The 27719-nt window shown below is 47.8% G+C and overlaps 58 non-coding genes across 58 annotated transcripts; 45 read left to right on the top strand and 13 right to left on the bottom strand.

The window, feature by feature from the left end:
• The first annotated feature begins 70 nt into the window (after nt 1–70).
• trnav-cac (transfer RNA valine (anticodon CAC)) lies at nt 71–143 on the top strand. The gene has a single exon. It is a non-coding gene; the product is annotated as a tRNA-Val (tRNA).
• A 230-nt stretch (nt 144–373) lies between these two features.
• On the top strand, nt 374–446 carry trnav-aac (transfer RNA valine (anticodon AAC)). Its single transcript has one exon. It is a non-coding gene; the product is annotated as a tRNA-Val (tRNA).
• Nucleotides 447–529: 83 nt separating this feature from the next.
• trnad-guc (transfer RNA aspartic acid (anticodon GUC)) lies at nt 530–601 on the top strand. The gene has a single exon. It is a non-coding gene; the product is annotated as a tRNA-Asp (tRNA).
• Nucleotides 602–948: 347 nt separating this feature from the next.
• Nucleotides 949–1020, bottom strand: trnag-ucc (transfer RNA glycine (anticodon UCC)). Its single transcript has one exon. It is a non-coding gene; the product is annotated as a tRNA-Gly (tRNA).
• A 950-nt stretch (nt 1021–1970) lies between these two features.
• On the top strand, nt 1971–2043 carry trnav-cac (transfer RNA valine (anticodon CAC)). The gene has a single exon. It is a non-coding gene; the product is annotated as a tRNA-Val (tRNA).
• A 104-nt stretch (nt 2044–2147) lies between these two features.
• trnav-uac (transfer RNA valine (anticodon UAC)) lies at nt 2148–2220 on the top strand. The gene has a single exon. It is a non-coding gene; the product is annotated as a tRNA-Val (tRNA).
• Nucleotides 2221–2328: 108 nt separating this feature from the next.
• On the top strand, nt 2329–2401 carry trnav-aac (transfer RNA valine (anticodon AAC)). The gene has a single exon. It is a non-coding gene; the product is annotated as a tRNA-Val (tRNA).
• An 83-nt stretch (nt 2402–2484) lies between these two features.
• On the top strand, nt 2485–2556 carry trnad-guc (transfer RNA aspartic acid (anticodon GUC)). Its single transcript has one exon. It is a non-coding gene; the product is annotated as a tRNA-Asp (tRNA).
• Nucleotides 2557–2902: 346 nt separating this feature from the next.
• trnag-ucc (transfer RNA glycine (anticodon UCC)) lies at nt 2903–2974 on the bottom strand. The gene has a single exon. It is a non-coding gene; the product is annotated as a tRNA-Gly (tRNA).
• Nucleotides 2975–3924: 950 nt separating this feature from the next.
• On the top strand, nt 3925–3997 carry trnav-cac (transfer RNA valine (anticodon CAC)). The gene has a single exon. It is a non-coding gene; the product is annotated as a tRNA-Val (tRNA).
• Nucleotides 3998–4101: 104 nt separating this feature from the next.
• Nucleotides 4102–4174, top strand: trnav-uac (transfer RNA valine (anticodon UAC)). The gene has a single exon. It is a non-coding gene; the product is annotated as a tRNA-Val (tRNA).
• Nucleotides 4175–4282: 108 nt separating this feature from the next.
• On the top strand, nt 4283–4355 carry trnav-aac (transfer RNA valine (anticodon AAC)). The gene has a single exon. It is a non-coding gene; the product is annotated as a tRNA-Val (tRNA).
• Nucleotides 4356–4857: 502 nt separating this feature from the next.
• trnag-ucc (transfer RNA glycine (anticodon UCC)) lies at nt 4858–4929 on the bottom strand. The gene has a single exon. It is a non-coding gene; the product is annotated as a tRNA-Gly (tRNA).
• Nucleotides 4930–5875: 946 nt separating this feature from the next.
• trnav-cac (transfer RNA valine (anticodon CAC)) lies at nt 5876–5948 on the top strand. Its single transcript has one exon. It is a non-coding gene; the product is annotated as a tRNA-Val (tRNA).
• Nucleotides 5949–6052: 104 nt separating this feature from the next.
• Nucleotides 6053–6125, top strand: trnav-uac (transfer RNA valine (anticodon UAC)). The gene has a single exon. It is a non-coding gene; the product is annotated as a tRNA-Val (tRNA).
• Nucleotides 6126–6233: 108 nt separating this feature from the next.
• On the top strand, nt 6234–6306 carry trnav-aac (transfer RNA valine (anticodon AAC)). Its single transcript has one exon. It is a non-coding gene; the product is annotated as a tRNA-Val (tRNA).
• An 83-nt stretch (nt 6307–6389) lies between these two features.
• On the top strand, nt 6390–6461 carry trnad-guc (transfer RNA aspartic acid (anticodon GUC)). The gene has a single exon. It is a non-coding gene; the product is annotated as a tRNA-Asp (tRNA).
• A 347-nt stretch (nt 6462–6808) lies between these two features.
• On the bottom strand, nt 6809–6880 carry trnag-ucc (transfer RNA glycine (anticodon UCC)). Its single transcript has one exon. It is a non-coding gene; the product is annotated as a tRNA-Gly (tRNA).
• A 946-nt stretch (nt 6881–7826) lies between these two features.
• On the top strand, nt 7827–7899 carry trnav-cac (transfer RNA valine (anticodon CAC)). Its single transcript has one exon. It is a non-coding gene; the product is annotated as a tRNA-Val (tRNA).
• A 104-nt stretch (nt 7900–8003) lies between these two features.
• On the top strand, nt 8004–8076 carry trnav-uac (transfer RNA valine (anticodon UAC)). Its single transcript has one exon. It is a non-coding gene; the product is annotated as a tRNA-Val (tRNA).
• A 108-nt stretch (nt 8077–8184) lies between these two features.
• trnav-aac (transfer RNA valine (anticodon AAC)) lies at nt 8185–8257 on the top strand. Its single transcript has one exon. It is a non-coding gene; the product is annotated as a tRNA-Val (tRNA).
• An 83-nt stretch (nt 8258–8340) lies between these two features.
• trnad-guc (transfer RNA aspartic acid (anticodon GUC)) lies at nt 8341–8412 on the top strand. The gene has a single exon. It is a non-coding gene; the product is annotated as a tRNA-Asp (tRNA).
• A 347-nt stretch (nt 8413–8759) lies between these two features.
• Nucleotides 8760–8831, bottom strand: trnag-ucc (transfer RNA glycine (anticodon UCC)). Its single transcript has one exon. It is a non-coding gene; the product is annotated as a tRNA-Gly (tRNA).
• A 946-nt stretch (nt 8832–9777) lies between these two features.
• Nucleotides 9778–9850, top strand: trnav-cac (transfer RNA valine (anticodon CAC)). Its single transcript has one exon. It is a non-coding gene; the product is annotated as a tRNA-Val (tRNA).
• Nucleotides 9851–9954: 104 nt separating this feature from the next.
• Nucleotides 9955–10027, top strand: trnav-uac (transfer RNA valine (anticodon UAC)). The gene has a single exon. It is a non-coding gene; the product is annotated as a tRNA-Val (tRNA).
• A 108-nt stretch (nt 10028–10135) lies between these two features.
• Nucleotides 10136–10208, top strand: trnav-aac (transfer RNA valine (anticodon AAC)). The gene has a single exon. It is a non-coding gene; the product is annotated as a tRNA-Val (tRNA).
• An 83-nt stretch (nt 10209–10291) lies between these two features.
• On the top strand, nt 10292–10363 carry trnad-guc (transfer RNA aspartic acid (anticodon GUC)). Its single transcript has one exon. It is a non-coding gene; the product is annotated as a tRNA-Asp (tRNA).
• A 347-nt stretch (nt 10364–10710) lies between these two features.
• trnag-ucc (transfer RNA glycine (anticodon UCC)) lies at nt 10711–10782 on the bottom strand. Its single transcript has one exon. It is a non-coding gene; the product is annotated as a tRNA-Gly (tRNA).
• Nucleotides 10783–11728: 946 nt separating this feature from the next.
• Nucleotides 11729–11801, top strand: trnav-cac (transfer RNA valine (anticodon CAC)). The gene has a single exon. It is a non-coding gene; the product is annotated as a tRNA-Val (tRNA).
• A 104-nt stretch (nt 11802–11905) lies between these two features.
• trnav-uac (transfer RNA valine (anticodon UAC)) lies at nt 11906–11978 on the top strand. Its single transcript has one exon. It is a non-coding gene; the product is annotated as a tRNA-Val (tRNA).
• A 108-nt stretch (nt 11979–12086) lies between these two features.
• trnav-aac (transfer RNA valine (anticodon AAC)) lies at nt 12087–12159 on the top strand. The gene has a single exon. It is a non-coding gene; the product is annotated as a tRNA-Val (tRNA).
• Nucleotides 12160–12242: 83 nt separating this feature from the next.
• Nucleotides 12243–12314, top strand: trnad-guc (transfer RNA aspartic acid (anticodon GUC)). Its single transcript has one exon. It is a non-coding gene; the product is annotated as a tRNA-Asp (tRNA).
• Nucleotides 12315–12657: 343 nt separating this feature from the next.
• On the bottom strand, nt 12658–12729 carry trnag-ucc (transfer RNA glycine (anticodon UCC)). Its single transcript has one exon. It is a non-coding gene; the product is annotated as a tRNA-Gly (tRNA).
• A 946-nt stretch (nt 12730–13675) lies between these two features.
• trnav-cac (transfer RNA valine (anticodon CAC)) lies at nt 13676–13748 on the top strand. The gene has a single exon. It is a non-coding gene; the product is annotated as a tRNA-Val (tRNA).
• A 104-nt stretch (nt 13749–13852) lies between these two features.
• trnav-uac (transfer RNA valine (anticodon UAC)) lies at nt 13853–13925 on the top strand. The gene has a single exon. It is a non-coding gene; the product is annotated as a tRNA-Val (tRNA).
• A 108-nt stretch (nt 13926–14033) lies between these two features.
• trnav-aac (transfer RNA valine (anticodon AAC)) lies at nt 14034–14106 on the top strand. Its single transcript has one exon. It is a non-coding gene; the product is annotated as a tRNA-Val (tRNA).
• An 83-nt stretch (nt 14107–14189) lies between these two features.
• Nucleotides 14190–14261, top strand: trnad-guc (transfer RNA aspartic acid (anticodon GUC)). The gene has a single exon. It is a non-coding gene; the product is annotated as a tRNA-Asp (tRNA).
• A 347-nt stretch (nt 14262–14608) lies between these two features.
• On the bottom strand, nt 14609–14680 carry trnag-ucc (transfer RNA glycine (anticodon UCC)). The gene has a single exon. It is a non-coding gene; the product is annotated as a tRNA-Gly (tRNA).
• Nucleotides 14681–15626: 946 nt separating this feature from the next.
• On the top strand, nt 15627–15699 carry trnav-uac (transfer RNA valine (anticodon UAC)). The gene has a single exon. It is a non-coding gene; the product is annotated as a tRNA-Val (tRNA).
• Nucleotides 15700–15803: 104 nt separating this feature from the next.
• trnav-uac (transfer RNA valine (anticodon UAC)) lies at nt 15804–15876 on the top strand. Its single transcript has one exon. It is a non-coding gene; the product is annotated as a tRNA-Val (tRNA).
• A 108-nt stretch (nt 15877–15984) lies between these two features.
• Nucleotides 15985–16057, top strand: trnav-aac (transfer RNA valine (anticodon AAC)). Its single transcript has one exon. It is a non-coding gene; the product is annotated as a tRNA-Val (tRNA).
• A 413-nt stretch (nt 16058–16470) lies between these two features.
• trnag-gcc (transfer RNA glycine (anticodon GCC)) lies at nt 16471–16541 on the bottom strand. The gene has a single exon. It is a non-coding gene; the product is annotated as a tRNA-Gly (tRNA).
• A 1136-nt stretch (nt 16542–17677) lies between these two features.
• trnav-cac (transfer RNA valine (anticodon CAC)) lies at nt 17678–17750 on the top strand. The gene has a single exon. It is a non-coding gene; the product is annotated as a tRNA-Val (tRNA).
• A 104-nt stretch (nt 17751–17854) lies between these two features.
• On the top strand, nt 17855–17927 carry trnav-uac (transfer RNA valine (anticodon UAC)). Its single transcript has one exon. It is a non-coding gene; the product is annotated as a tRNA-Val (tRNA).
• Nucleotides 17928–18191: 264 nt separating this feature from the next.
• Nucleotides 18192–18263, top strand: trnad-guc (transfer RNA aspartic acid (anticodon GUC)). Its single transcript has one exon. It is a non-coding gene; the product is annotated as a tRNA-Asp (tRNA).
• Nucleotides 18264–19628: 1365 nt separating this feature from the next.
• Nucleotides 19629–19701, top strand: trnav-cac (transfer RNA valine (anticodon CAC)). Its single transcript has one exon. It is a non-coding gene; the product is annotated as a tRNA-Val (tRNA).
• A 104-nt stretch (nt 19702–19805) lies between these two features.
• trnav-uac (transfer RNA valine (anticodon UAC)) lies at nt 19806–19878 on the top strand. The gene has a single exon. It is a non-coding gene; the product is annotated as a tRNA-Val (tRNA).
• A 108-nt stretch (nt 19879–19986) lies between these two features.
• On the top strand, nt 19987–20059 carry trnav-aac (transfer RNA valine (anticodon AAC)). The gene has a single exon. It is a non-coding gene; the product is annotated as a tRNA-Val (tRNA).
• An 83-nt stretch (nt 20060–20142) lies between these two features.
• On the top strand, nt 20143–20214 carry trnad-guc (transfer RNA aspartic acid (anticodon GUC)). Its single transcript has one exon. It is a non-coding gene; the product is annotated as a tRNA-Asp (tRNA).
• Nucleotides 20215–20561: 347 nt separating this feature from the next.
• trnag-ucc (transfer RNA glycine (anticodon UCC)) lies at nt 20562–20633 on the bottom strand. The gene has a single exon. It is a non-coding gene; the product is annotated as a tRNA-Gly (tRNA).
• A 933-nt stretch (nt 20634–21566) lies between these two features.
• Nucleotides 21567–21639, top strand: trnav-uac (transfer RNA valine (anticodon UAC)). The gene has a single exon. It is a non-coding gene; the product is annotated as a tRNA-Val (tRNA).
• Nucleotides 21640–21925: 286 nt separating this feature from the next.
• On the top strand, nt 21926–21998 carry trnav-aac (transfer RNA valine (anticodon AAC)). The gene has a single exon. It is a non-coding gene; the product is annotated as a tRNA-Val (tRNA).
• An 83-nt stretch (nt 21999–22081) lies between these two features.
• On the top strand, nt 22082–22153 carry trnad-guc (transfer RNA aspartic acid (anticodon GUC)). Its single transcript has one exon. It is a non-coding gene; the product is annotated as a tRNA-Asp (tRNA).
• A 347-nt stretch (nt 22154–22500) lies between these two features.
• trnag-ucc (transfer RNA glycine (anticodon UCC)) lies at nt 22501–22572 on the bottom strand. The gene has a single exon. It is a non-coding gene; the product is annotated as a tRNA-Gly (tRNA).
• Nucleotides 22573–23682: 1110 nt separating this feature from the next.
• On the top strand, nt 23683–23755 carry trnav-uac (transfer RNA valine (anticodon UAC)). Its single transcript has one exon. It is a non-coding gene; the product is annotated as a tRNA-Val (tRNA).
• Nucleotides 23756–24019: 264 nt separating this feature from the next.
• trnad-guc (transfer RNA aspartic acid (anticodon GUC)) lies at nt 24020–24091 on the top strand. The gene has a single exon. It is a non-coding gene; the product is annotated as a tRNA-Asp (tRNA).
• A 258-nt stretch (nt 24092–24349) lies between these two features.
• On the bottom strand, nt 24350–24420 carry trnag-gcc (transfer RNA glycine (anticodon GCC)). The gene has a single exon. It is a non-coding gene; the product is annotated as a tRNA-Gly (tRNA).
• A 118-nt stretch (nt 24421–24538) lies between these two features.
• trnag-ucc (transfer RNA glycine (anticodon UCC)) lies at nt 24539–24610 on the bottom strand. The gene has a single exon. It is a non-coding gene; the product is annotated as a tRNA-Gly (tRNA).
• Nucleotides 24611–27719: the final 3109 nt, after the last annotated feature.

Consider the following 27719-nt stretch of genomic DNA (forward strand, 5'->3'; position numbering starts at 1 on the left):
GCCAGTTCTTTGGATGAGTGAAGCCTCTGATGAGTGCTGCAACACAAATGGCACTGAGCAGAGGCATGCAGTTTCTGTAGTGTAGTGGTCATCACGTTCGCCTCACACGCGAAAGGTCCCCGGTTCGAAACCGGGCAGAAACAATGCTTACCCTTTATGCATCGCTTGATAACTTTCTGCCCATATGTTTGTTTTGAGTCCCTTTTTAATCCAGACACTAAGCTGCAGCCAGGAGGTGCCCGACTCAGTTTCTGTAGTGTAGTGGTCTGAGACTTTTTATGCTTCGCATGACAACATTCTTCCTTCATCTAGTTTTTGAATTTCAGTTTATTCCAGACACAAAGCCACAGCCAGGAAGTGCCGCACTCAGTTAGTTTCTGTAGTGTAGTGGTCATCACGTTCGCCTAACACGCGAAAGGTCCCCGGTTCGAAACCGGGCAGAAACATCTTTGCTGCAGGTGGCCTTTCTGTTCACCTCAAGTGGTGAGAGTTTCAGGGAGGTATGCCTAATCGATGCCCCTTTTGCTCGTCCTCGTTAGTATAGTGGACAGTATCTCCGCCTGTCACGCGGAAGACCGGGGTTCGATTCCCCGACGGGGAGACGGCATTGTTTTTTCCGCTAAGCGCATGGCATGGAAGAGTGACTAGTCTGCATCTGATTTTCTTTTTGAGTCTTCTCAAACTGCACGTGGCACATTCCTTGAAGGTAACACTGTTTGGTCTTGGTGACATTAAGTAGAACAAGGGCCTTTCCATGAGATTGGAAGAATGGCCACTGTCCCTGTGTACAGCTCCTGTTTGGCTGGATTCTACCACTGAACAACCAATGCTGCACATGCCCAGCTTCAGACCTTCCTGGCTGAGATGGTGGAATTATGTTGCAGCGAGCAATATGAAAGGAGTTGCAAGCTACTTTTTGTTCCCTTGGCACCTGCTGGTTAAAGGGTATGCGTTGGCCGGGAATCGAACCCAGGTAAACTGCTTGGAAGGCAGCTATGCTCACCACTATACCACCAACGCAGGCGACAAAAGCACCACCCTGTTAGAACCCGTTGCTGCAAGCAAGTGCTGGTTTTGTCTTTGTGGCTCTGTGAAGGGGAGTTAGTTGGTCTCCAAGACTTGTTCTTTAGTGAGTAATTGTGCTAGGAGGTCTTTTAGCAGTCAGCTGATCTCTCTGCATCACATCAACAAAGAGAACAACTGCACAACAGCTTTCACCATCACCACAGCTGTGTGCCACCACATTATTGGTCTATCAGGACTAGCAGAGAGCTTTCACACCCCTTTCCTCCAATGGCTGCACGGTGAGTTTGCTGATGTCACAGCTGGGATTCAGACAAAGAGCTTTTGAATTTCTGGAAAGTGAGGGGACCAGTAGAAGTGATCAAGTCCTGTGGATGAGTGGAGGCTCCCAGCAAGACCCAGGTTCATTTTAGTGGAATACTGCTTGGACTCCTTCTGCTGCACATTGCAAAGTTTCCAGGGATGCAAGGAGACTCTCATAGCCCTGTGGAAGCAGGAGAACACCTGGGTGCCTTTCTGCAAATCTGCTCTCTCATCTGTAAGTTTCATTTCAAAGTTTCATTGACCATGACTGAGATCTTTCTCACTTGTTGTACTGAATTAGTTTGGAGTGGGAGGCTTATGTTACTGAGCCAGTTTGGCCATTTAGCATAAAGCAAAGGCTGCTTGTGGAAGCTGCAGTTTGTGCTTAGCTGTAGGGACTGGGTGCTTGTGTCTTGTGCCGTTTGCCTGGCTTCACACTTTGATGCCATGCTTTTGTGTTGCTGCAAGTGCTACTTTTGCTTTCTCTGCTTTAAAGGCACACAGACACGTGTTTGCTGCTTTAGCTTTTTGTTGTTGGTAAGCCCATGGCCCATGACTTAGTCAGTAGAATTGAGCCAGTTCTTTGGATGAGTGAAGCCTCTGATGAGTGCTGCAACACAAGTGGCACTGAGCAGAGGCATGCAGTTTCTGTAGTGTAGTGGTCATCACGTTCGCCTCACACGCGAAAGGTCCCCGGTTCGAAACCGGGCAGAAACAATGCTTACCCTTTATGCATCGCTTGATAACTTTCTGCCCATATGTTTGTTTTGAGTCCCCTTTTAATTCAGACACTAAGCTGCAGCCAGGAGGTGCCAGACTCAGTTTCTGTAGTGTAGTGGTCATCACGGTCGCTTTACACGCGAAAGGTCCCCGGTTCGAAACCGGGCAGAAGCAGCTGAGACTTTTTATGCTTCGCATGACAACATTCTTCCTTCATCTAGTTTTTGAATTTCAGTTTATTCCAGACACAAAGCCACAGCCAGGAAGTGCCCCACTCAGTTAGTTTCTGTAGTGTAGTGGTCATCACGTTCGCCTAACACGCGAAAGGTCCCCGGTTCGAAACCGGGCAGAAACATCTTTGCTGCAGGTGGCCTTTCTGTTCACCTCAAGTGGTGAGAGTTTCAGGGAGGTATGCCTAATCGATGCCCCTTTTGCTCGTCCTCGTTAGTATAGTGGACAGTATCTCCGCCTGTCACGCGGAAGACCGGGGTTCGATTCCCCGACGGGGAGACGGCATTTTTTTTCCGCTAAGCGCATGGCATGGAAGAGTGACTAGTCTGCATCTGATTTTCTTTTTGAGTCTTCTCAAACTGCACGTGGCACATTCCTTGAAGGTAACACTGTTTGGTCTTGGTGACATTAAGTAGAACAAGGGCCTTTCCATGAGATTGGAAGAATGGCCACTGTCCCTGTGTACAGCTCCTGTTTGGCTGGATTCTACCACTGAACAACCAATGCTGCACATGCCCAGCTTCAGACCTTCCTGGCTGAGATGGTGGAATTATGTTGCAGCGAGCAATATGAAAGGAGTTGCAAGCTACTTTTTGTTCCCTTGGCACCTGCTGGTTAAAGGGTATGCGTTGGCCGGGAATCGAACCCAGGTAAACTGCTTGGAAGGCAGCTATGCTCACCACTATACCACCAACGCAGGCGACAAAAGCACCACCCTGTTAGAACCCGTTGCTGCAAGCAAGTGCTGGTTTTGTCTTTGTGGCTCTGTGAAGGGGAGTTAGTTGGTCTCCAAGACTTGTTCTTTAGTGAGTAATTGTGCTAGGAGGTCTTTTAGCAGTCAGCTGATCTCTCTGCATCACATCAACAAAGAGAACAACTGCACAACAGCTTTCACCATCACCACAGCTGTGTGCCACCACATTATTGGTCTATCAGGACTAGCAGAGAGCTTTCACACCCCTTTCCTCCAATGGCTGCACGGTGAGTTTGCTGATGTCACAGCTGGGATTCAGACAAAGAGCTTTTGAATTTCTGGAAAGTGAGGGGACCAGTAGAAGTGATCAAGTCCTGTGGATGAGTGGAGGCTCCCAGCAAGACCCAGGTTCATTTTAGTGGAATACTGCTTGGACTCCTTCTGCTGCACATTGCAAAGTTTCCAGGGATGCAAGGAGACTCTCATAGCCCTGTGGAAGCAGGAGAACACCTGGGTGCCTTTCTGCAAATCTGCTCTCTCATCTGTAAGTTTCATTTCAAAGTTTCATTGACCATGACTGAGATCTTTCTCACTTGTTGTACTGAATTAGTTTGGAGTGGGAGGCTTATGTTACTGAGCCAGTTTGGCCATTTAGCATAAAGCAAAGGCTGCTTGTGGAAGCTGCAGTTTGTGCTTAGCTGTAGGGACTGGGTGCTTGTGTCTTGTGCCGTTTGCCTGGCTTCACACTTTGATGCCATGCTTTTGTGTTGCTGCAAGTGCTACTTTTGCTTTCTCTGCTTTAAAGGCACACAGACACGTGTTTGCTGCTTTAGCTTTTTGTTGTTGGTAAGCCCATGGCCCATGACTTAGTCAGTAGAATTGAGCCAGTTCTTTGGATGAGTGAAGCCTCTGATGAGTGCTGCAACACAAGTGGCACTGAGCAGAGGCATGCAGTTTCTGTAGTGTAGTGGTCATCACGTTCGCCTCACACGCGAAAGGTCCCCGGTTCGAAACCGGGCAGAAACAATGCTTACCCTTTATGCATCGCTTGATAACTTTCTGCCCATATGTTTGTTTTGAGTCCCTTTTTAATCCAGACACTAAGCTGCAGCCAGGAGGTGCCAGACTCAGTTTCTGTAGTGTAGTGGTCATCACGGTCGCTTTACACGCGAAAGGTCCCCGGTTCGAAACCGGGCAGAAGCAGCTGAGACTTTTTATGCTTCGCATGACAACATTCTTCCTTCATCTAGTTTTTGAATTTCAGTTTATTCCAGACACAAAGCCACAGCCAGGAAGTGCCCCACTCAGTTAGTTTCTGTAGTGTAGTGGTCATCACGTTCGCCTAACACGCGAAAGGTCCCCGGTTCGAAACCGGGCAGAAACATCTTTGCTGCAGGTGGCCTTTCTGTTCACCTCAAGTGGTGAGAGTTTCAGGGAGGTATGCCTAATCGATGCCTCTTTTGCTTGTCCTCGTTAGTATAGTGGACAGTATCTCCGCCTGTCACGCGGAAGACCGGGGTTGGATTCCCCGACGGGGAGACGGCATTGTTTTTGCCGCTAAGCGCATGGCATGGAAGAGTGACTAGTCTGCATCTGATTTTCTTTTTGAGTCTTCTCAAACTGCACGTGGCACATTCCTTGAAGGTAACACTGTTTGGTCTTGGTGACATTAAGTAGAACAAGGGCCTTTCCATGAGATTGGAAGAATGGCCACTGTCCCTGTGTACAGCTCCTGTTTGGCTGGATTCTACCACTGAACAACCAATGCTGCACATGCCCAGCTTCAGACCTTCCTGGCTGAGATGGTGGAATTATGTTGCAGCGAGCAATATGAAAGGAGTTGCAAGATACTTTTTGTTCCCTTGGCACCTGCTGGTTAAAGGGTATGCGTTGGCCGGGAATCGAACCCAGGTCAACTGCTTGGAAGGCAGCTATGCTCACCACTATACCACCAACGCAGGCGACAAAAGCACCACCCTGTTAGAACCCGTTGCTGCAAGCAAGTGCTGGTTTTGTCTTTGTGGCTCTGTGAAGGGGAGTTGGTCTCCAAGACTTGTTCTTTGGTGAGTAATTGTGCTAGGAGGTCTTTTAGCAGTCAGCTGATCTCTCTGCATCACATCAACAAAGAGAACAACTGCACAACAGCTTTCACCATCACCACAGCTGTGTGCCACCACATTATTGGTCTATCAGGACTAGCAGAGAGCTTTCACACTCCTTTCCTCCAATGGCTGCACGGTGAGTTTGCTGATGTCACAGCTGGGATTCAGACAAAGAGCTTTTGAATTTCTGGAAAGGGAAGGGACCAGTAGAAGTGATCAAGTCCTGTGGATGAGTGGAGGCTCCCAGCAAGACCCAGGTTCATTTTAGTGGAATACTGCTTGGACTCCTTCTGCTGCACATTGCAAAGTTTCCAGGGATGCAAGGAGACTCTCATAGCCCTGTGGAAGCAGGAGAACACCTGGGTGCCTTTCTGCAAATCTGCTCTCTCATCTGTAAGTTTCATTTCAAAGTTTCATTGACCATGACTGAGATCTTTCTCACTTGTTGTACTGAATTAGTTTGGAGTGGGAGGCTTATGTTACTGAGCCAGTTTGGCCATTTAGCATAAAGCAAAGGCTGCTTGTGGAGGCTGCAGTTTGTGCTTAGCTGTAGGGACTGGGTGCTTGTGTCTTGTGCCGTTTGCCTGGCTTCACACTTTGATGCCATGCTTTTGTGTTGCTGCAAGTGCTACTTTTGCTTTCTCTGCTTTAAAGGCACACAGACACGTGTTTGCTGCTTTAGCTTTTTGTTGTTGGTAAGCCCATGGCCCATGACTTAGTCAGTAGAATTGAGCCAGTTCTTTGGATGAGTGAAGCCTCTGATGAGTGCTGCAACACAAGTGGCACTGAGCAGAGGCATGCAGTTTCTGTAGTGTAGTGGTCATCACGTTCGTCTCACACGCGAAAGGTCCCCGGTTCGAAACCGGGCAGAAACAATGCTTACCCTTTATGCATCGCTTGATAACTTTCTGCCCATATGTTTGTTTTGAGTCCCTTTTTAATCCAGACACTAAGCTGCAGCCAGGAGGTGCCCGACTCAGTTTCTGTAGTGTAGTGGTCATCACGTTCGCTTTACACGCGAAAGGTCCCCGGTTCGAAACCGGGCAGAAGCAGCTGAGACTTTTTATGCTTCGCATGACAACATTCTTCCTTCATCTAGTTTTTGAATTTCAGTTTATTCCAGACACAAAGCCACAGCCAGGAAGTGCCCCACTCAGTTAGTTTCTGTAGTGTAGTGGTCATCACGTTCGCCTAACACGCGAAAGGTCCCCGGTTCGAAACCGGGCAGAAACATCTTTGCTGCAGGTGGCCTTTCTGTTCACCTCAAGTGGTGAGAGTTTCAGGGAGGTATGCCTAATCGATGCCCCTTTTGCTCGTCCTCGTTAGTATAGTGGACAGTATCTCCGCCTGTCACGCGGAAGACCGGGGTTCGATTCCCCGACGGGGAGACGGCATTGTTTTTGCCGCTAAGCGCATGGCATGGAAGAGTGACTAGTCTGCATCTGATTTTCTTTTTGAGTCTTCTCAAACTGCACGTGGCACATTCCTTGAAGGTAACACTGTTTGGTCTTGGTGACATTAAGTAGAACAAGGGCCTTTCCATGAGATTGGAAGAATGGCCACTGTCCCTGTGTACAGCTCCTGTTTGGCTGGATTCTACCACTGAACAACCAATGCTGCACATGCCCAGCTTCAGACCTTCCTGGCTGAGATGGTGGAATTATGTTGCAGCGAGCAATATGAAAGGAGTTGCAAGATACTTTTTGTTTCCTTGGCACCTGCTGGTTAAAGGTTATGCGTTGGCTGGGAATCGAACCCAGGTCAACTGCTTGGAAGGCAGCTATGCTCACCACTATACCACCAACGCAGGCGACAAAAGCACCACCCTGTTAGAACCCGTTGCTGCAAGCAAGTGCTGGTTTTGTCTTTGTGGCTCTGTGAAGGGGAGTTGGTCTCCAAGACTTGTTCTTTGGTGAGTAATTGTGCTAGGAGGTCTTTTAGCAGTCAGCTGATCTCTCTGCATCACATCAACAAAGAGAACAACTGCACAACAGCTTTCACCATCACCACAGCTGTGTGCCACCACATTATTGGTCTATCAGGACTAGCAGAGAGCTTTCACACCCCTTTCCTCCAATGGCTGCACGGTGAGTTTGCTGATGTCACAGCTGGGATTCAGACAAAGAGCTTTTGAATTTCTGGAAAGGGAAGGGACCAGTAGAAGTGATCAAGTCCTGTGGATGAGTGGAGGCTCCCAGCAAGACCCAGGTTCATTTTAGTGGAATACTGCTTGGACTCCTTCTGCTGCACATTGCAAAGTTTCCAGGGATGCAAGGAGACTCTCATAGCCCTGTGGAAGCAGGAGAACACCTGGGTGCCTTTCTGCAAATCTGCTCTCTCATCTGTAAGTTTCATTTCAAAGTTTCATTGACCATGACTGAGATCTTTCTCACTTGTTGTACTGAATTAGTTTGGAGTGGGAGGCTTATGTTACTGAGCCAGTTTGGCCATTTAGCATAAAGCAAAGGCTGCTTGTGGAAGCTGCAGTTTGTGCTTAGCTGTAGGGACTGGGTGCTTGTGTCTTGTGCCGTTTGCCTGGCTTCACACTTTGATGCCATGCTTTTGTGTTGCTGCAAGTGCTACTTTTGCTTTCTCTGCTTTAAAGGCACACAGACACGTGTTTGCTGCTTTAGCTTTTTGTTGTTGGTAAGCCCATGGCCCATGACTTAGTCAGTAGAATTGAGCCAGTTCTTTGGATGAGTGAAGCCTCTGATGAGTGCTGCAACACAAGTGGCACTGAGCAGAGGCATGCAGTTTCTGTAGTGTAGTGGTCATCACGTTCGTCTCACACGCGAAAGGTCCCCGGTTCGAAACCGGGCAGAAACAATGCTTACCCTTTATGCATCGCTTGATAACTTTCTGCCCATATGTTTGTTTTGAGTCCCTTTTTAATCCAGACACTAAGCTGCAGCCAGGAGGTGCCCGACTCAGTTTCTGTAGTGTAGTGGTCATCACGTTCGCTTTACACGTGAAAGGTCCCCGGTTCGAAACCGGGCAGAAGCAGCTGAGACTTTTTATGCTTCGCATGACAACATTCTTCCTTCATCTAGTTTTTGAATTTCAGTTTATTCCAGACACAAAGCCACAGCCAGGAAGTGCCCCACTCAGTTAGTTTCTGTAGTGTAGTGGTCATCACGTTCGCCTAACACGCGAAAGGTCCCCGGTTCGAAACCGGGCAGAAACATCTTTGCTGCAGGTGGCCTTTCTGTTCACCTCAAGTGGTGAGAGTTTCAGGGAGGTATGCCTAATCGATGCCCCTTTTGCTCGTCCTCGTTAGTATAGTGGACAGTATCTCCGCCTGTCACGCGGAAGACCGGGGTTCGATTCCCCGACGGGGAGACGGCATTTTTTTTGCCGCTAAGCGCATGGCATGGAAGAGTGACTAGTCTGCATCTGATTTTCTTTTTGAGTCTTCTCAAACTGCACGTGGCACATTTCTTGAAGGTAACACTGTTTGGTCTTGGTGACATTAAGTAAAACAAGGGCCTTTCCATGAGATTGGAAGAATGGCCACTGTCCCTGTGTACAGCTCCTGTTTGGCTGGATTCTACCACTGAACAACCAATGCTGCACATGCCCAGCTTCAGACCTTCCTGGCTGAGATGGTGGAATTATGTTGCAGCGAGCAATATGAAAGGAGTTGCAAGCTACTTTTTGTTCCCTTGGCACCTGCTGGTTAAAGGGTATGCGTTGGCCGGGAATCGAACCCGGGTCAACTGCTTGGAAGGCAGCTATGCTCACCACTATACCACCAACGCAGGCGACAAAAGCACCACCCTGTTAGAACCCGTTGCTGCAAGCAAGTGCTGGTTTTGTCTTTGTGGCTCTGTGAAGGGGAGTTGGTCTCCAAGACTTGTTCTTTGGTGAGTAATTGTGCTAGGAGGTCTTTTAGCAGTCAGCTGATCTCTCTGCATCACATCAACAAAGAGAACAACTGCACAACAGCTTTCACCGTCACCACAGCTGTGTGCCACCACATTATTGGTCTATCAGGACTAGCAGAGAGCTTTCACACCCCTTTCCTCCAATGGCTGCACGGTGAGTTTGCTGATGTCACAGCTGGGATTCAGACAAAGAGCTTTTGAATTTCTGGAAAGGGAAGGGACCAGTAGAAGTGATCAAGTCCTGTGGATGAGTGGAGGCTCCCAGCAAGACCCAGGTTCATTTTAGTGGAATACTGCTTGGACTCCTTCTGCTGCACATTGCAAAGTTTCCAGGGATGCAAGGAGACTCTCATAGCCCTGTGGAAGCAGGAGAACACCTGGGTGCCTTTCTGCAAATCTGCTCTCTCATCTGTAAGTTTCATTTCAAAGTTTCATTGACCATGACTGAGATCTTTCTCACTTGTTGTACTGAATTAGTTTGGAGTGGGAGGCTTATGTTACTGAGCCAGTTTGGCCATTTAGCATAAAGCAAAGGCTGCTTGTGGAAGCTGCAGTTTGTGCTTAGCTGTAGGGACTGGGTGCTTGTGTCTTGTGCCGTTTGCCTGGCTTCACACTTTGATGCCATGCTTTTGTGTTGCTGCAAGTGCTACTTTTGCTTTCTCTGCTTTAAAGGCACACAGACACGTGTTTGCAGCTTTAGCTTTTTGTTGTTGGTAAGCCCATGGCCCATGACTTAGTCAGTAGAATTGAGCCAGTTCTTTGGATGAGTGAAGCCTCTGATGAGTGCTGCAACACAAATGGCACTGAGCAGAGGCATGCAGTTTCTGTAGTGTAGTGGTCATCACGTTCGCCTCACACGCGAAAGGTCCCCGGTTCGAAACCGGGCAGAAACAATGCTTACCCTTTATGCATCGCTTGATAACTTTCTGCCCATATGTTTGTTTTGAGTCCCTTTTTAATCCAGACACTAAGCTGCAGCCAGGAGGTGCCCGTCTCAGTTTCTGTAGTGTAGTGGTCATCACGTTCGCTTTACACGCGAAAGGTTCCCGGTTCGAAACCGGGCAGAAGCAGCTGAGACTTTTTATGCTTCGCATGACAACATTCTTCCTTCATCTAGTTTTTGAATTTCAGTTTATTCCAGACACAAAGCCACAGCCAGGAAGTGCCCCACTCAGTTAGTTTCTGTAGTGTAGTGGTCATCACGTTCGCCTAACACGCGAAAGGTCCCCGGTTCGAAACCGGGCAGAAACATCTTTGCTGCAGGTGGCCTTTCTGTTCACCTCAAGTGGTGAGAGTTTCAGGGAGGTATGCCTAATCGATGCCCCTTTTGCTCGTCCTCGTTAGTATAGTGGACAGTATCTCCGCCTGTCACGCGGAAGACCGGGGTTCGATTCCCCGACGGGGAGACGGCATTGTTTTTTCCACTAAGCACATGGCATGGAAGAGTGACTAGTCTGCATCTGATTTTCTTTTTGAGTCTTCTCAAACTGCACGTGGCACATTCCTTGAAGGTAACACTGTTTGGTCTTGGTGACATTAAGTAGAACAAGGGCCTTTCCATGAGATTGGAAGAATGGCCACTGTCCCTGTGTACAGCTCCTGTTTGGCTGGATTCTACCACTGAACAACCAATGCTGCACATGCCCAGCTTCAGACCTTCCTGGCTGAGATGGTGGAATTATGTTGCAGCGAGCAATATGAAAGGAGTTGCAAGCTACTTTTTGTTCCCTTGGCACCTGCTGGTTAAAGGGTATGCGTTGGCCGGGAATCAAACCCAGGTCAACTGCTTGGAAGGCAGCTATGCTCACCACTATACCACCAACGCAGGCGACAAAAGCACCACCCTGTTAGAACCCGTTGCTGCAAGCAAGTGCTGGTTTTGTCTTTGTGGCTCTGTGAAGGGGAGTTGGTCTCCAAGACTTGTTCTTTGGTGAGTAATTGTGCTAGGAGGTCTTTTAGCAGTCAGCTGATCTCTCTGCATCACATCAACAAAGAGAACAACTGCACAACAGCTTTCACCATCACCCCAGCTGTGTGCCACCACATTATTGGTCTATCAAGACTAGCAGAGAGCTTTCACACCCCTTTCCTCCAATGGCTGCACGGTGAGTTTGCTGATGTCACAGCTGGGATTCAGACAAAGAGCTTTTGAATTTCTGGAAAGGGAAGGGACCAGTAGAAGTGATCAAGTCCTGTGGATGAGTGGAGGCTCCCAGCAAGACCCAGGTTCATTTTAGTGGAATACTGCTTGGACTCCTTCTGCTGCACATTGCAAAGTTTCCAGGGATGCAAGGAGACTCTCATAGCCCTGTGGAAGCAGGAGAACACCTGGGTGCCTTTCTGCAAATCTGCTCTCTCATCTGTAAGTTTCATTTCAAAGTTTCATTGACCATGACTGAGATCTTTCTCACTTGTTGTACTGAATTAGTTTGGAGTGGGAGGCTTATGTTACTGAGCCAGTTTGGCCATTTAGCATAAAGCAAAGGCTGCTTGTGGAAGCTGCAGTTTGTGCTTAGCTGTAGGGACTGGGTGCTTGTGTCTTGTGCCGTTTGCCTGGCTTCACACTTTGATGCCATGCTTTTGTGTTGCTGCAAGTGCTACTTTTGCTTTCTCTGCTTTAAAGGCACACAGACACGTGTTTGCTGCTTTAGCTTTTTGTTGTTGGTAAGCCCATGGCCCATGACTTAGTCAGTAGAATTGAGCCAGTTCTTTGGATGAGTGAAGCCTCTGATGAGTGCTGCAACACAAGTGGCACTGAGCAGAGGCATGCAGTTTCTGTAGTGTAGTGGTCATCACGTTCGTCTCACACGCGAAAGGTCCCCGGTTCGAAACCGGGCAGAAACAATGCTTACCCTTTATGCATCGCTTGATAACTTTCTGCCCATATGTTTGTTTTGAGTCCCTTTTTAATCCAGACACTAAGCTGCAGCCAGGAGGTGCTCGGCTCAGTTTCTGTAGTGTAGTGGTCATCACGTTCGCTTTACACGCGAAAGGTCCCCGGTTCGAAACCGGGCAGAAGCAGCTGAGACTTTTTATGCTTCGCATGACAACATTCTTCCTTCATCTAGTTTTTGAATTTCAGTTTATTCCAGACACAAAGCCACAGCCAGGAAGTGCCCCACTCAGTTAGTTTCTGTAGTGTAGTGGTCATCACGTTCGCCTAACACGCGAAAGGTCCCCGGTTCGAAACCGGGCAGAAACATCTTTGCTGCAGGTGGCCTTTCTGTTCACCTCAAGTGGTGAGAGTTTCAGGGAGGTATGCCTAATCGATGCCCCTTTTGCTCGTCCTCGTTAGTATAGTGGACAGTATCTCCGCCTGTCACGCGGAAGACCGGGGTTCGATTCCCCGACGGGGAGACGGCATTTTTTTTGGAATGGCATGGCATGGAAGAGTGACTAGTCTGCATCTGATTTTCTTTTTGAGTCTTCTCAAACTGCACGTGGCACATTTCTTGAAGGTAACACTGTTTGGTCTTGGTGACATTAAGTAAAACAAGGGCCTTTCCATGAGATTGGAAGAATGGCCACTGTCCCTGTGTACAGCTCCTGTTTGGCTGGATTCTACCACTGAACAACCAATGCTGCACATGCCCAGCTTCAGACCTTCCTGGCTGAGATGGTGGAATTATGTTGCAGCGAGCAATATGAAAGGAGTTGCAAGCTACTTTTTGTTCCCTTGGCACCTGCTGGTTAAAGGGTATGCGTTGGCCGGGAATCGAACCCGGGTCAACTGCTTGGAAGGCAGCTATGCTCACCACTATACCACCAACGCAGGCGACAAAAGCACCACCCTGTTAGAACCCGTTGCTGCAAGCAAGTGCTGGTTTTGTCTTTGTGGCTCTGTGAAGGGGAGTTGGTCTCCAAGACTTGTTCTTTGGTGAGTAATTGTGCTAGGAGGTCTTTTAGCAGTCAGCTGATCTCTCTGCATCACATCAACAAAGAGAACAACTGCACAACAGCTTTCACCGTCACCACAGCTGTGTGCCACCACATTATTGGTCTATCAGGACTAGCAGAGAGCTTTCACACCCCTTTCCTCCAATGGCTGCACGGTGAGTTTGCTGATGTCACAGCTGGGATTCAGACAAAGAGCTTTTGAATTTCTGGAAAGGGAAGGGACCAGTAGAAGTGATCAAGTCCTGTGGATGAGTGGAGGCTCCCAGCAAGACCCAGGTTCATTTTAGTGGAATACTGCTTGGACTCCTTCTGCTGCACATTGCAAAGTTTCCAGGGATGCAAGGAGACTCTCATAGCCCTGTGGAAGCAGGAGAACACCTGGGTGCCTTTCTGCAAATCTGCTCTCTCATCTGTAAGTTTCATTTCAAAGTTTCATTGACCATGACTGAGATCTTTCTCACTTGTTGTACTGAATTAGTTTGGAGTGGGAGGCTTATGTTACTGAGCCAGTTTGGCCATTTAGCATAAAGCAAAGGCTGCTTGTGGAAGCTGCAGTTTGTGCTTAGCTGTAGGGACTGGGTGCTTGTGTCTTGTGCCGTTTGCCTGGCTTCACACTTTGATGCCATGCTTTTGTGTTGCTGCAAGTGCTACTTTTGCTTTCTCTGCTTTAAAGGCACACAGACACGTGTTTGCAGCTTTAGCTTTTTGTTGTTGGTAAGCCCATGGCCCATGACTTAGTCAGTAGAATTGAGCCAGTTATTTGGATGAGTGAAGCCTCTGATGAGTGCTGCAACACAAATGGCACTGAGCAGAGGCATGCAGTTTCTGTAGTGTAGTGGTCATCACGTTCGCCTCACACGCGAAAGGTCCCCGGTTCGAAACCGGGCAGAAACAATGCTTACCCTTTATGCATCGCTTGATAACTTTCTGCCCATATGTGTGTTTTGAGTCCCTTTTTAATCCAGACACTAAGCTGCAGCCAGGAGGTGCCCGACTCAGTTTCTGTAGTGTAGTGGTCATCACGTTCGCTTTACACGCGAAAGGTTCCCGGTTCGAAACCGGGCAGAAGCAGCTGAGACTTTTTATGCTTCGCATGACAACATTCTTCCTTCATCTAGTTTTTGAATTTCAGTTTATTCCAGACACAAAGCCACAGCCAGGAAGTGCCCCACTCAGTTAGTTTCTGTAGTGTAGTGGTCATCACGTTCGCCTAACACGCGAAAGGTCCCCGGTTCGAAACCGGGCAGAAACATCTTTGCTGCAGGTGGCCTTTCTGTTCACCTCAAGTGGTGAGAGTTTCAGGGAGGTATGCCTAATCGATGCCCCTTTTGCTCGTCCTCGTTAGTATAGTGGACAGTATCTCCGCCTGTCACGCGGAAGACCGGGGTTCGATTCCCCGACGGGGAGACGGCATTGTTTTTTCCACTAAGCGCATGGCATGGAAGAGTGACTAGTCTGCATCTGATTTTCTTTTTGAGTCTTCTCAAACTGCACGTGGCACATTCCTTGAAGGTAACACTGTTTGGTCTTGGTGACATTAAGTAGAACAAGGGCCTTTCCATGAGATTGGAAGAATGGCCACTGTCCCTGTGTACAGCTCCTGTTTGGCTGGATTCTACCACTGAACAACCAATGCTGCACATGCCCAGCTTCAGACCTTCCTGGCTGAGATGGTGGAATTATGTTGCAGCGAGCAATATGAAAGGAGTTGCAAGCTACTTTTTGTTCCCTTGGCACCTGCTGGTTAAAGGGTATGCGTTGGCCGGGAATCAAACCCGGGTCAACTGCTTGGAAGGCAGCTATGCTCACCACTATACCACCAACGCAGGCGACAAAAGCACCACCCTGTTAGAACCCGTTGCTGCAAGCAAGTGCTGGTTTTGTCTTTGTGGCTCTGTGAAGGGGAGTTGGTCTCCAAGACTTGTTCTTTGGTGAGTAATTGTGCTAGGAGGTCTTTTAGCAGTCAGCTGATCTCTCTGCATCACATCAACAAAGAGAACAACTGCACAACAGCTTTCACCATCACCCCAGCTGTGTGCCACCACATTATTGGTCTATCAAGACTAGCAGAGAGCTTTCACACCCCTTTCCTCCAATGGCTGCACGGTGAGTTTGCTGATGTCACAGCTGGGATTCAGACAAAGAGCTTTTGAATTTCTGGAAAGGGAGGGGACCAGTAGAAGTGATCAAGTCCTGTGGATGAGTGGAGGCTCCCAGCAAGACCCAGGTTCATTTTAGTGGAATACTGCTTGGACTCCTTCTGCTGCACATTGCAAAGTTTCCAGGGATGCAAGGAGACTCTCATAGCCCTGTGGAAGCAGGAGAACACCTGGGTGCCTTTCTGCAAATCTGCTCTCTCATCTGTAAGTTTCATTTCAAAGTTTCATTGACCATGACTGAGATCTTTCTCACTTGTTGTACTGAATTAGTTTGGAATGGGAGGCTTATGTTACTGAGCCAGATTGGCCATTTAGCATAAAGCAAAGGCTGCTTGTGGAAGCTGCAGTTTGTGCTTAGCTGTGGGGACTGGGTGCTTGTGTCTTGTGCCGTTTGCCTGGCTTCACACTTTGATGCCATGCTTTTGTGTTGCTGCAAGTGCTACTTTTGCTTTCTCTGCTTTAAAGGCACACAGACACGTGTTTGCTGCTTTAGCTTTTTGTTGTTGGTAAGCCCATGGCCCATGACTTAGTCAGTAGAATTAAGCCAGTTCTTTGGATGAGTGAAGCCTCTGATGAGTGCTGCAACACAAGTGGCACTGAGCTGAGGCATGCAGTTTCTGTAGTGTAGTGGTCATCACGTTCGCCTTACACGCGAAAGGTCCCCGGTTCGAAACCGGGCAGAAACAATGCTTACCCTTTATGCATCGCTTGATAACTTTCTGCCCATATGTTTGTTTTGAGTCCCTTTTTAATCCAGACACTAAGCTGCAGCCAGGAGGTGCCCTACTCAGTTTCTGTAGTGTAGTGGTCATCACGTTCGCTTTACACGCGAAAGGTCCCCGGTTCGAAACCGGGCAGAAGCAGCTGAGAATTTTTATGCTTCGCATGACAACATTCTTCCTTCATCTTGGTTTTGAATTTCAGTTTATTCCAGACACAAAGCTGCAGCCAGGAAGTGCCCCACTCAGTTAGTTTCTGTAGTGTAGTGGTCATCACGTTCGCCTAACACGCGAAAGGTCCCCGGTTCGAAACCGGGCAGAAACATCTTTGCTGCAGGTGGCCTTTCTGTTCACCTCAAGTGGTGAGAGTTTCAGGGAGGTATGCCTAATCGATGCCCCTTTTGCTCGTCCTCGTTAGTATAGTGGACAGTATCTCCGCCTGTCACGCGGAAGACAGGGGTTCGATTCCCCGATGGGGAGACGGCATTGTTTTTGCCGCTAAGCGCATGGCATGGAAGAGTGACTAGTCTGCATCTGATTTTCTTTTTGAGTCTTCTCAAACTGCACGTGGCACATTCCTTGAAGGTAACACTGTTTGGTCTTGGTGACATTAAGTAGAACAAGGGCCTTTCCATGAGATTAGAAGAATGGCCACTGTCCCTGTGTACAGCTCCTGTTTGGCTGGATTTCAGATTGCCTCAGGTTACAGCTTGTCTCTAGTGAAGAAAAAGCAGTCGATGAATTGGCCGGGAATCGAACCCGGGCCTCCCGCGTGGCAGGCGAGAATTCTACCACTAGACCACCAACGCTGCACATACCCAGCTTCAGACCTTCCTGGCTGAGATGGTGGAATTATGTTGCAGCGAGCAATATGAAAGGAGTTGCAAGCTACTTTTTGTTCCCTTGGCACCTGCTGGTTAAAGGGTATGCGTTGGCCGGGAATCGAACACGGGTCAACTGCTTGGAAGGCAGCTATGCTCACCACTATACCACCAACGCAGGCGACAAAAGCACCACCCTGTTAGAACCCGTTGCTGCAAGCAAGTGCTGGTTTTGTCTTTGTGGCTCTGTGAAGGGGAGTTGGTCTCCAAGACTTGTTCTTTGGTGAGTAATTGTGCTAGGAGGTCTTTCAGCAGTCAGCTGATCTCTCTGCATCACATCAACAAAGAGAACAACTGCACAACAGCTTTCACCATCACCCCAGCTGTGTGCCACCACATTATTGGTCTATCAGGACTAGCAGAGAGCTTTCACACCCCTTTCCTCCAATGGCTGCACGGTGAGTTTGCTGATGTCACAGCTGTGATTCAGACAAAGAGCTTTTGAATTTCTGGAAAGGGAGGGGACCAGTAGAAGTGATCAAGTCCTGTGGATGAGTGGAGGCTCCCAGCAAGACCCAGGTTCATTTTAGTGGAATACTGCTTGGACTCCTTCTGCTGCACATTGCAAAGTTTCCAGGGATGCAAGGAGACTCTCATAGCCCTGTGGAAGCAGGAGAACACCTGGGTGCCTTTCTGCAAATCTGCTCTCTCATCTGTAAGTTTTATTTCAAAGTTTCATTGACCATGACTGAGATCTTTCTCACTTGTTGTACTGAATTAGTTTGGAATGGGAGGCTTATGTTACTGAGCCAGATTGGCCATTTAGCATAAAGCAAAGGCTGCTTGTGGAAGCTGCAGTTTGTGCTTAGCTGTGGGGACTGGGTGCTTGTGTCTTGTGCCGTTTGCCTGGCTTCACACTTTGATGCCATGCTTTTGTGTTGCTGCAAGTGCTACTTTTGCTTTCTCTGCTTTAAAGGCACACAGACACGTGTTTGCTGCTTTAGCTTTTTGTTGTTGGTAAGCCCATGGCCCATGACTTAGTCAGTAGAATTGAGCCAGTTCTTTGGATGAGTGAAGCCTCTGATGAGTGCTGCAACACAAGTGGCACTGAGTTAAGGCATGCAGTTTCTGTAGTGTAGTGGTCATCACGTTCGCCTCACACGCGAAAGGTCCCCGGTTCGAAACCGGGCAGAAACAATGCTTACCCTTTATGCATCGCTTGATAACTTTCTGCCCATATTTGTGTTTTGAGTCCCTTTTTAATCCAGACACTAAGCTGCAGCCAGGAGGTGCCCGATTCAGTTTCTGTAGTGTAGTGGTCATCACGTTCGCTTTACACGCGAAAGGTCCCCAGTTCGAAACCGGGCAGAAGCAGCTGAGACTTTTTATGCTTCGCATGACAACATTCTTCCTTCATCTAGGTTTTGAATTTCAGTTTATTCCAGACACAAAGCCGCAGCCAGGAAGTGCCCCACTCAGTTAGTTTCTGTAGTGTAGTGGTCATCACGTTCGCCTAACACGCGAAAGGTCCACGGTTCGAAACCGGGCAGAAACAACTTTGCTGCAGGTGGCTTTTCTGTTCACCTCAAGTGGTGAGAGTTTCAGGGAGGTATGCCTAATCGATGCCCCTTTTGCTCGTCCTCGTTAGTATAGTGGACAGTATCTCCGCCTGTCACGCGGAAGACCGGGGTTCGATTCCCCGACGGGGAGACGGTGTTGTTTTTGCCGCTAAGCGCATGGCATGGAAGAGTGACTAGTCTGCATCTGATTTTCTTTTTGAGTCTTCTCAAACTGCACGTGGCACATTCCTTGAAGGTAACACTGTTTGGTCTTGGTGACATTAAGTAGAACAAGGGCCTTTCCATGAGATTGGAAGAATGGCCACTGTCCCTGTGTACAGCTCCTGTTTGGCTGGATTCTACCACTGAACCACCAATGCTGCACATGCCCAGCTTCAGACCTTCCTGGCTGAGATGGTGGAATTATGTTGCAGCGAGCAATATGAAAGGAGTTGCAAGCTACTTTTTGTTCCCTTGGCACCTGCTGGTTAAAGGGTATGCGTTGGCCGGGAATCGAACCCAGGTCAACTGTTTGGAAGGCAGCTATGCTCACCACTATACCACCAACACAGGCAACAAAAGCACCACCCTGTTAGAACCCGTTGCTGCAAGCAAGTGCTGGTTTTGTCTTTGTGGCTCTGTGAAGGGGAGTTGGTCTCCAAGACTTGTTCTTTGGTGAGTAATTGTGCTAGGAGGTCTTTTAGCAGTCAGCTGATCTCTCTGCATCACATCAACAAAGAGAACAACTGCACAACAGCTTTCACCATCACCACAGCTGTGTGCCACCACATTATTGGTCTATCAGGACTAGCAGAGAGCTTTCACACCCCTTTCCTCCAATGGCTGCACGGTGAGTTTGCTGATGTCACAGCTGGGATTCAGACAAAGAGCTTTTGAATTTCTGGAAAGGGAGGGGACCAGTAGAAGTGATCAAGTCCTGTGGATGAGTGGAGGCTCCCAGCAAGACCCAGGTTCATTTTAGTGGAATACTGCTTGGACTCCTTCTGCTGCACATTGCAAAGTTTCCAGGGATGCAAGGAGACTCTCATAGCCCTGTGGAAGCAGGAGAACACCTGGGTGCCTTTCTGCAAATCTGCTCTCTCATCTGTAAGTTTCATTTCAAAGTTTCATTGACCATGACTGAGATCTTTCTCACTTGTTGTACTGAATTAGTTTGGAGTGGGAGGCTTATGTTACTGAGCCAGTTTGGCCATTTAGCATAAAGCAAAGGCTGCTTGTGGAAGCTGCAGTTTGTGCTTAGCTGTAGGGACTGGGTGCTTGTGTCTTGTGCCGTTTGCCTGGCTTCACACTTTGATGCCATGCTTTTGTGTTGCTGCAAGTGCTACTTTTGCTTTCTCTGCTTTAAAGGCACACAGACACGTGTTTGCTGCTTTAGCTTTTTGTTGTTGGTAAGCCCATGGCCCATGACTTAGTCAGTAGAATTGAGCCAGTTCTTTGGATGAGTGAAGCCTCTGATGAGTGCTGCAACACAAATGGCACTGAGCAGAGGCATGCAGTTTCTGTAGTGTAGTGGTCATCACGTTCGCCTCACACGCGAAAGGTCCCCGGTTCGAAACCGGGCAGAAACAATGCTTACCCTTTATGCATCGCTTGATAACTTTCTGCCCATATGTTTGTTTTGAGTCCCTTTTTAATCCAGACACTAAGCTGCAGCCAGGAGGTGCCCGACTCAGTTTCTGTAGTGTAGTGGTCATCACGTTCGCTTTACACGCGAAAGGTCCCCGGTTCGAAACCGGGCAGAAACAGCTGAGACTTTTTATGCTTCGCATGACAACATTCTTCCTTCATCTAGTTTTTGAATTTCAGTTTATTCCAGACACAAAGCCACAGCCAGGAAGTGCCCCACTCAGTTAGTTTCTGTAGTGTAGTGGTCATCACGTTCGCCTAACACGCGAAAGGTCCCCGGTTCGAAACCGGGCAGAAACATCTTTGCTGCAGGTGGCCTTTCTGTTCACCTCAAGTGGTGAGAGTTTCAGGGAAGTATGCCTAATCGATGCCCCTTTTGCTCGTCCTCGTTAGTATAGTGGACAGTATCTCCGCCTGTCACGCGGAAGACCGGGGTTCGATTCCCCGACGGGGAGACGGCATTGTTTTTGCCGCTAAGCGCATGGCATGGAAGAGTGACTAGTCTGCATCTGATTTTCTTTTTGAGTCTTCTCAAACTGCACGTGGCACATTCCTTGAAGGTAACACTGTTTGGTCTTGGTGACATTAAGTAGAACAAGGGCCTTTCCATGAGATTGGAAGAATGGCCACTGTCCCTGTGTACAGCTGCTGTTTGGCTGGATTCTACCACTGAACCACCAATGCTGCACATGCCCAGCTTCAGACCTTCCTGGCTGAGATGGTGGAATTATGTTGCAGCGAGCAATATGAAAGGAGTTGCAAGCTACTTTTTGTTCCCTTGGCACCTGCTGGTTAAAGGGTATGCGTTGGCCGGGATTCGAACCCGGGTCAACTGCTTGGAAGGCAGCTATGCTCACCACTATACCACCAACGCAGGCGACAAAAGCACCACCCTGTTAGAACCCGTTGCTGCAAGCAAGTGCTGGTTTTGTCTTTGTGGCTCTGTGAAGGGGAGTTGGTCTCCAAGACTTGTTCTTTGGTGAGTAATTGTGCTAGGAGGTCTTTTAGCAGTCAGCTGATCTCTCTGCATCACATCAACAAAGAGAACATTTGCACAACAGCTTTCACCATCACCCCAGCTGTGTGCCACCACATTATTGGTCTATCAGGACTAGCAGAGAGCTTTCACACTCCTTTCCTCCAATGGCTGCACGGTGAGTTTGCTGATGTCACAGCTGGGATTCAGACAAAGAGCTTTTGAATTTCTGGAAAGGGAGGGGACCAGTAGAAGTGATCAAGTCCTGTGGATGAGTGGAGGCTCCCAGCAAGACCCAGGTTCATTTTAGTGGAATACTGCTTGAACTCCTTCTGCTGCACATTGCAAAGTTTCCAGGGATGCAAGGAGACTCTCATAGCCTTGTGGAAGCAGGAGAACACCTGGGTGCCTTTCTGCAAATCTGCTCTCTCATCTGTAAGTTTCATTGACCATGACTGAGATCTTTCTCACTTGTTGTACTGAATTAGTTTGGAGTGGGAGGCTTATGTTACTGAGCCAGTTTGGCCATTTAGCATAAAGCAAAGGCTGCTTGTGGAAGCTGCAGTTTGTGCTTAGCTGTAGGGACTGGGTGCTTGTGTCTTGTGCCGTTTGCCTGGCTTCACACTTTGATGCCATGCTTTTGTGTTGCTGCAAGTGCTACTTTTGCTTTCTCTGCTTTAAAGGCACACAGACACGTGTTTGCTGCTTTAGCTTTTTGTTGTTGGTAAGCCCATGGCCCATGACTTAGTCAGTAGAATTGAGCCAGTTCTTTGGATGAGTGAAGCCTCTGATGAGTGCTGCAACACAAGTGGCACTGAGCGGAGGCATGCAGTTTCTGTAGTGTAGTGGTCATCACGTTCGCCTTACACGCGAAAGGTCCCCGGTTCGAAACCGGGCAGAGACAATGCTTTACCCTTTATGCATCGCTTGATAACTTTCTGCCCATATGAGTGTTTTGAGTCCCTTTTTAATCCAGACACTAAGCTGCAGCCAGGAGGTGCCCGACTCAGTTTCTGTAGTGTAGTGGTCATCACGTTGGCTTTACACGCGAAAGGTACCCGGTTCGAAACCGGGCAGAAGCAGCTGAGACTTTTTATGCTTCGCATGACAACATTCTTCCTTCATCTAGGTTTTGAATTTCAGTTTATTCCAGACACAAAGCCGCAGCCAGGAAGTGCCCCACTCAGTTAGTTTCTGTAGTGTAGTGGTCATCACGTTCGCCTAACACGCGAAAGGTCCCCGGTTCGAAACCGGGCAGAAACATCTTTGCTGCAGGTGGCCTTTCTGTTCACCTCAAGTGGTGAGAGTTTCAGGGAAGTATGCCTAATCGATGCCCCTTTTGCTCGTCCTCGTTAGTATAGTGGACAGTATCTCCGCCTGTCACGCGGAAGACCGGGGTTCGATTCCCCGACGGGGAGACGGCATTGTTTTTGCCGCTAAGCGCATGGCATGGAAGAGTGACTAGTCTGCATCTGATTTTCTTTTTGAGTCTTCTCAAACTGCACGTGGCACATTCCTTGAAGGTAACACTGTTTGGTCTTGGTGACATTAAGTAGAACAAGGGCCTTTCCATGAGATTGGAAGAATGGCCACTGTCCCTGTGTACAGCTCCTGTTTGGCTGGATTCTACCACTGAACCACCAATGCTGCACATGCCCAGCTTCAGACCTTCCTGGCTGAGATGGTGGAATTATGTTGCAGCGAGCAATATGAAAGGAGTTGCAAGCTACTTTTTGTTCCCTTGGCACCTGCTGGTTAAAGGGTATGCGTTGGCCGGGATTCGAACCCAGGTCAACTGCTTGGAAGGCAGCTATGCTCACCACTATACCACCAACGCAGGCGACAAAAGCACCACCCTGTTAGAACCCGTTGCTGCAAGCAAGTGCTGGTTTTGTCTTTGTGGCTCTGTGAAGGGGAGTTGGTCTCCAAGACTTGTTCTTTGGTGAGTAATTGTGCTAGGAGGTCTTTTAGCAGTCAGCTGATCTCTCTGCATCACATCAACAAAGAGAACATTTGCACAACAGCTTTCACCATCACCCCAGCTGTGTGCCACCACATTATTGGTCTATCAGGACTAGCAGAGAGCTTTCACACACCTTTCCTCCAATGGCTGCACGGTGAGTTTGCTGATGTCACAGCTGGGATTCAGACAAAGAGCTTTTGAATTTCTGGAAAGGGAGGGGACCAGTAGAAGTGATCAAGTCCTGTGGATGAGTGGAGGCTCCCAGCAAGACCCAGGTTCATTTTAGTGGAATACTGCTTGAACTCCTTCTGCTGCACATTGCAAAGTTTCCAGGGATGCAAGGAGACTCTCATAGCCTTGTGGAAGCAGGAGAACACCTGGGTGCCTTTCTGCAAATCTGCTCTCTCATCTGTAAGTTTCATTGACCATGACTGAGATCTTTCTCACTTGTTGTACTGAATTAGTTTGGAGTGGGAGGCTTATGTTACTGAGCCAGTTTGGCCATTTAGCATAAAGCAAAGGCTGCTTGTGGAAGCTGCAGTTTGTGCTTAGCTGTAGGGACTGGGTGCTTGTGTCTTGTGCCGTTTGCCTGGCTTCACACTTTGATGCCATGCTTTTGTGTTGCTGCAAGTGCTACTTTTGCTTTCTCTGCTTTAAAGGCACACAGACACGTGTTTGCTGCTTTAGCTTTTTGTTGTTGGTAAGCCCATGGCCCATGACTTAGTCAGTAGAATTGAGCCAGTTCTTTGGATGAGTGAAGCCTCTGATGAGTGCTGCAACACAAGTGGCACTGAGCTGAGGCATGCAGTTTCTGTAGTGTAGTGGTCATCACGTTCGCCTCACACGCGAAAAGTCCCCTGTTCGAAACCGGGCAGAAACAATGCTTACCCTTTATGCATCGCTTGATAACTTTCTGCCCATATGGTTGTTTTGAGTCCCTTTTTAATCCAGACACTAAGCTGCAGCCAGGAGGTGCCAGACTCAGTTTCTGTAGTGTAGTGGTCATCACGTTCGCTTTACACGCGAAAGGTCCCCGGTTCGAAACCGGGCAGAAGCAGCTGAGACTTTTTATGCTTCGCATGACAACATTCTTCCTTCATCTAGGTTTTGAATTTCAGTTTATTCCAGACACAAAGCCGCAGCCAGGAAGTGCCCCACTCAGTTAGTTTCTGTAGTGTAGTGGTCATCACGTTCGCCTAACACGCGAAAGGTCCACGGTTTGAAACCGGGCAGAAACATCTTTGCTGCAGGTGGCTTTTCTCTTCACCTCAAGTGGTGAGAGTTTCAGGGAGGTATGCCTAATCGATGCCGCTTTTGCTCGTCCTCGTTAGTATAGTGGACAGTATCTCCGCCTGTCACGCGGAAGACCGGGGTTCGATTCCCCGACGGGGAGACGGCATTGTTTTTGCCGCTAAGCGCATGGCATGGAAGAGTGACTAGTCTGCATCTGATTTTCTTTTTGAGTCTTCTCAAACTGCACGTGGCACATTCCTTGAAGGTAACACTGTTTGGTCTTGGTGACATTAAGTAGAACAAGGGCCTTTCCATGATATTAGAAGAATGGCCACTGTCCCTGTGTACAGCTCCTGTTTGGCTGGATTTCAGATTGCCTCAGGTTACAGCTTGTCTCTAGTGAAGAAAAAGCAGTCGATGCATTGGCCGGGAATCGAACCCGGGCCTCCCGCGTGGCAGGCTAGAATTCTACCACTGAACCATCAATGCTGCACATGCCCAGCTTCAGACCTTCCTGGCTGAGATGGTGGAATTATGTTGCAGCGAGCAATATGAAAGGAGTTTCAAGCAACTTTTTGTTCCCTTGGCACCTGCTGGTTAAAGGGTATGCGTTGGCCGGGAATCGAACCCGGGTCAACTGCTTGGAAGGCAGCTATGCTCACCACTATACCACCAACGCAGGCGACGAAAGCACCACCCTGTTAGAACCCGTTGCTGCAAGCAAGTGCTGGTTTTGTCTTTGTGGCTCTGTGAAGGGGAGTTGGTCTCCAAGACTTGTTCTTTGGTGAGTAATTGTGCTAGGAGGTCTTTTAGCAGTCAGCTGATCTCTCTGCATAACATCAACAAAGAGAACAACTGCACAACAGCTTTCACCATCACCACAGCTGTGTGCCACCACATTATTGGTCTATCAGGACTAGCAGAGAGCTTTCACACCCCTTTCCTCCAATGGCTGCACGGTGAGTTTGCTGATGTCACAGCTGGGATTCAGACAAAGAGCTTTTGAATTTCTGGAAAGGGAGGGGACCAGTAGAAGTGATCAAGTCCTGTGGATGAGTGGAGGCTCCCAGCAAGACCCAGGTTCATTTTAGTGGAATACTGCTTGGACTCCTTCTGCTGCACATTGCAAAGTTTCCAGGGATGCAAGGAGACTCTCATAGCCCTGTGGAAGCAGGAGAACACCTGGGTGCTGTTGTGGGAATTCAAAATAACCCTTAAAGATTGACACAGACAACCGGGATAATGATAAAAGCAAATAATCAATTTATTACTCAGCTGAGGGCCAACCTCAATGCAAACCGCTCACACAGCTTTACAGAGAGAGAGGGCCCCTCCTGTCTGCCCTATCACAGTATTTATACCCCACTTTACTGCCCCTTCAGGCTAACTCTTCTCAGCGACCCAACTCAAGGTCAACTTTCCACATCAAACTTGCTTATCATCCTACAAGAATAGTTAGTTTGTTAGAAACATGGCGTACCTCCACAAGAATGCACCCGTATCAAAACTGCGCATGCACCCCCGCACACACCATCCCGACACCCATGCATTCCCACGGAAGCAAGAAGCCCATGCCAAGGTCAACATATCTCTGCCCCTAAGTAACCTTCCAAAAGTTTCTTCTACCTCTGCTAATTGAACTAAGAAAGCAGAAACTTATAAGTTTGATGCAAATAACTAATAAAATATAAAATTTCCATTCACAATCCTTCCTCTTGTCCTTCCTGGACAACACTAACAACATTTTATATACTAAATATACCCTTGTCAGAGGTTTAAGGTATTGTTATCATAGAGTAATCACACCTAAAAAAAAAAAATAGTATGAAATGAATATACTGTTTTTGCTAGGAATATTTCTGAGAATATCACTAAGAATAGATTCCCCTCTTTTGTGACTTCATGTCACAAACCCATAAGTGATTAATAAAGTCTTAATATAAATGTTCCATGCTATCTACTTGTTTATCCTGTCATCCCCCATGGGTGGACGAAAAAACCCTCAGGCTCATTAGAGAATCCTCACGAGCTAATTATCAACCAATTTCCAATTTAGGGAAAATTCCACACCCTACCCATCTTACCAACCAACCTACCTGATGCGATAGTGTACTCAACACCACAGGTTCAGCACAGGATGACTTACATAATAAATAATTACATATAAAATGAATTATATGATTAAGCCTATCAGACAACCATTCTACCTTGATTAAATGCTTCAAAATTTTTCATAAAGGAAAGAAAAAAAAGAATAGAAAACATTTAAATATGATTATACGAGTATTAAATATAAAAATAAGTAAATATAAAAAGTATAAAAAAAATATATACAGGTCCTTCTCAAAAAATTAGCATATTGTGATAAAGTTCATTATTTTCCATAATGTAATGATAAAAATTAAACTTTCATATATTTTAGATTCATTGCACACCAACTGAAATATTTCAGGTCTTTTATTGTTTTAATACTGATGATTTTGGCATACAGCTCATGAAAACCCAAAATTCCTATCTCAAAAAATTAGCATATCATGAAAAGGTTCTCTAAACGAGCTATTAACCTAATCATCTGAATCAACGAATTAACTCTAAACACCTGCAAAAGATTCCTGAGGCTTTTAAAAACTCCCAGCCTGGTTCATTACTCAAAACTGCAATCATGGGTAAGACTGCCGACCTGACTGCTGTCCAGAAGGCCATCATTGACACCCTCAAGCAAGAGGGTAAGACACAGAAAGAAATTTCTGAACGAATAGGCTGTTCCCAGAGTGCTGTATCAAGGCACCTCAGTGGGAAGTCTGTGGGAAGGAAAAAGTGTGGCAGAAAACGCTGCACAACGAGAAGAGGTGACCGGACCCTGAGGAAGATTGTGGAGAAGGGCCGATTCCAGACCTTGGGGGACCTGCGGAAGCAGTGGACTGAGTCTGGAGTAGAAACATCCAGAGCCACCGTGCACAGGCGTGTGCAGGAAATGGGCTACAGGTGCCGCATTCCCCAGGTCAAGCCACTTTTGAACCAGAAACAGCAGCACTGGACTGTTGCTCAGTGGTCCAAAGTACTGTTTTCGGATGAAAGCAAATTTTGCATGTCATTCGGAAATCAAGGTGCCAGAGTCTGGAGGAAGACTGGGGAGAACGAAATGCCAAAATGCCTGAAGTCCAGTGTCAAGTACCCACAGTCAGTGATGGTCTGGGGTGCCATGTCAGCTGCTGGTGTTGGTCCACTGTGTTTTATCAAGGGCAGGGTCAATGCAGCTAGCTATCAGGAGATTTTGGAGCACTTCATGCTTCCATCTGCTGAAAAGCTTTATGGAGATGAAGATTTCATTTTTCAGCACGACCTGGCACCTGCTCACAGTGCCAAAACCACTGGTGAATGGTTTACTGACCATGGTATTACTGTGCTCAATTGGCCTGCCAACTCTCCTGACCTGAACCCCATAGAGAATCTGTGGGATATTGTGAAGAGAAAGTTGAGAGACACAAGACCCAACACTCTGGATGAGCTTAAGGCCGCTATCGAAGCATCCTGGGCCTCCATAACACCTCAGCAGTGCCACAGGCTGATTGCCTCCATGCCACGCCGCATTGAAGCAGTCATTTCTGCAAAAGGATTCCCGACCAAGTATTGAGTGCATAACTGAACATAATTATTTGAAGGTTGACTTTTTTTGTATTAAAAACACTTTTCTTTTATTGGTCGGATGAAATATGCTAATTTTTTGAGATAGGAATTTTGGGTTTTCATGAGCTGTATGCCAAAATCATCAGTATTAAAACAATAAA

Source organism: Trichomycterus rosablanca, chromosome 4 (genome assembly GCF_030014385.1).
Source record: "Trichomycterus rosablanca isolate fTriRos1 chromosome 4, fTriRos1.hap1, whole genome shotgun sequence".
Classification (NCBI taxonomy): domain Eukaryota; kingdom Metazoa; phylum Chordata; class Actinopteri; order Siluriformes; family Trichomycteridae; genus Trichomycterus; species Trichomycterus rosablanca.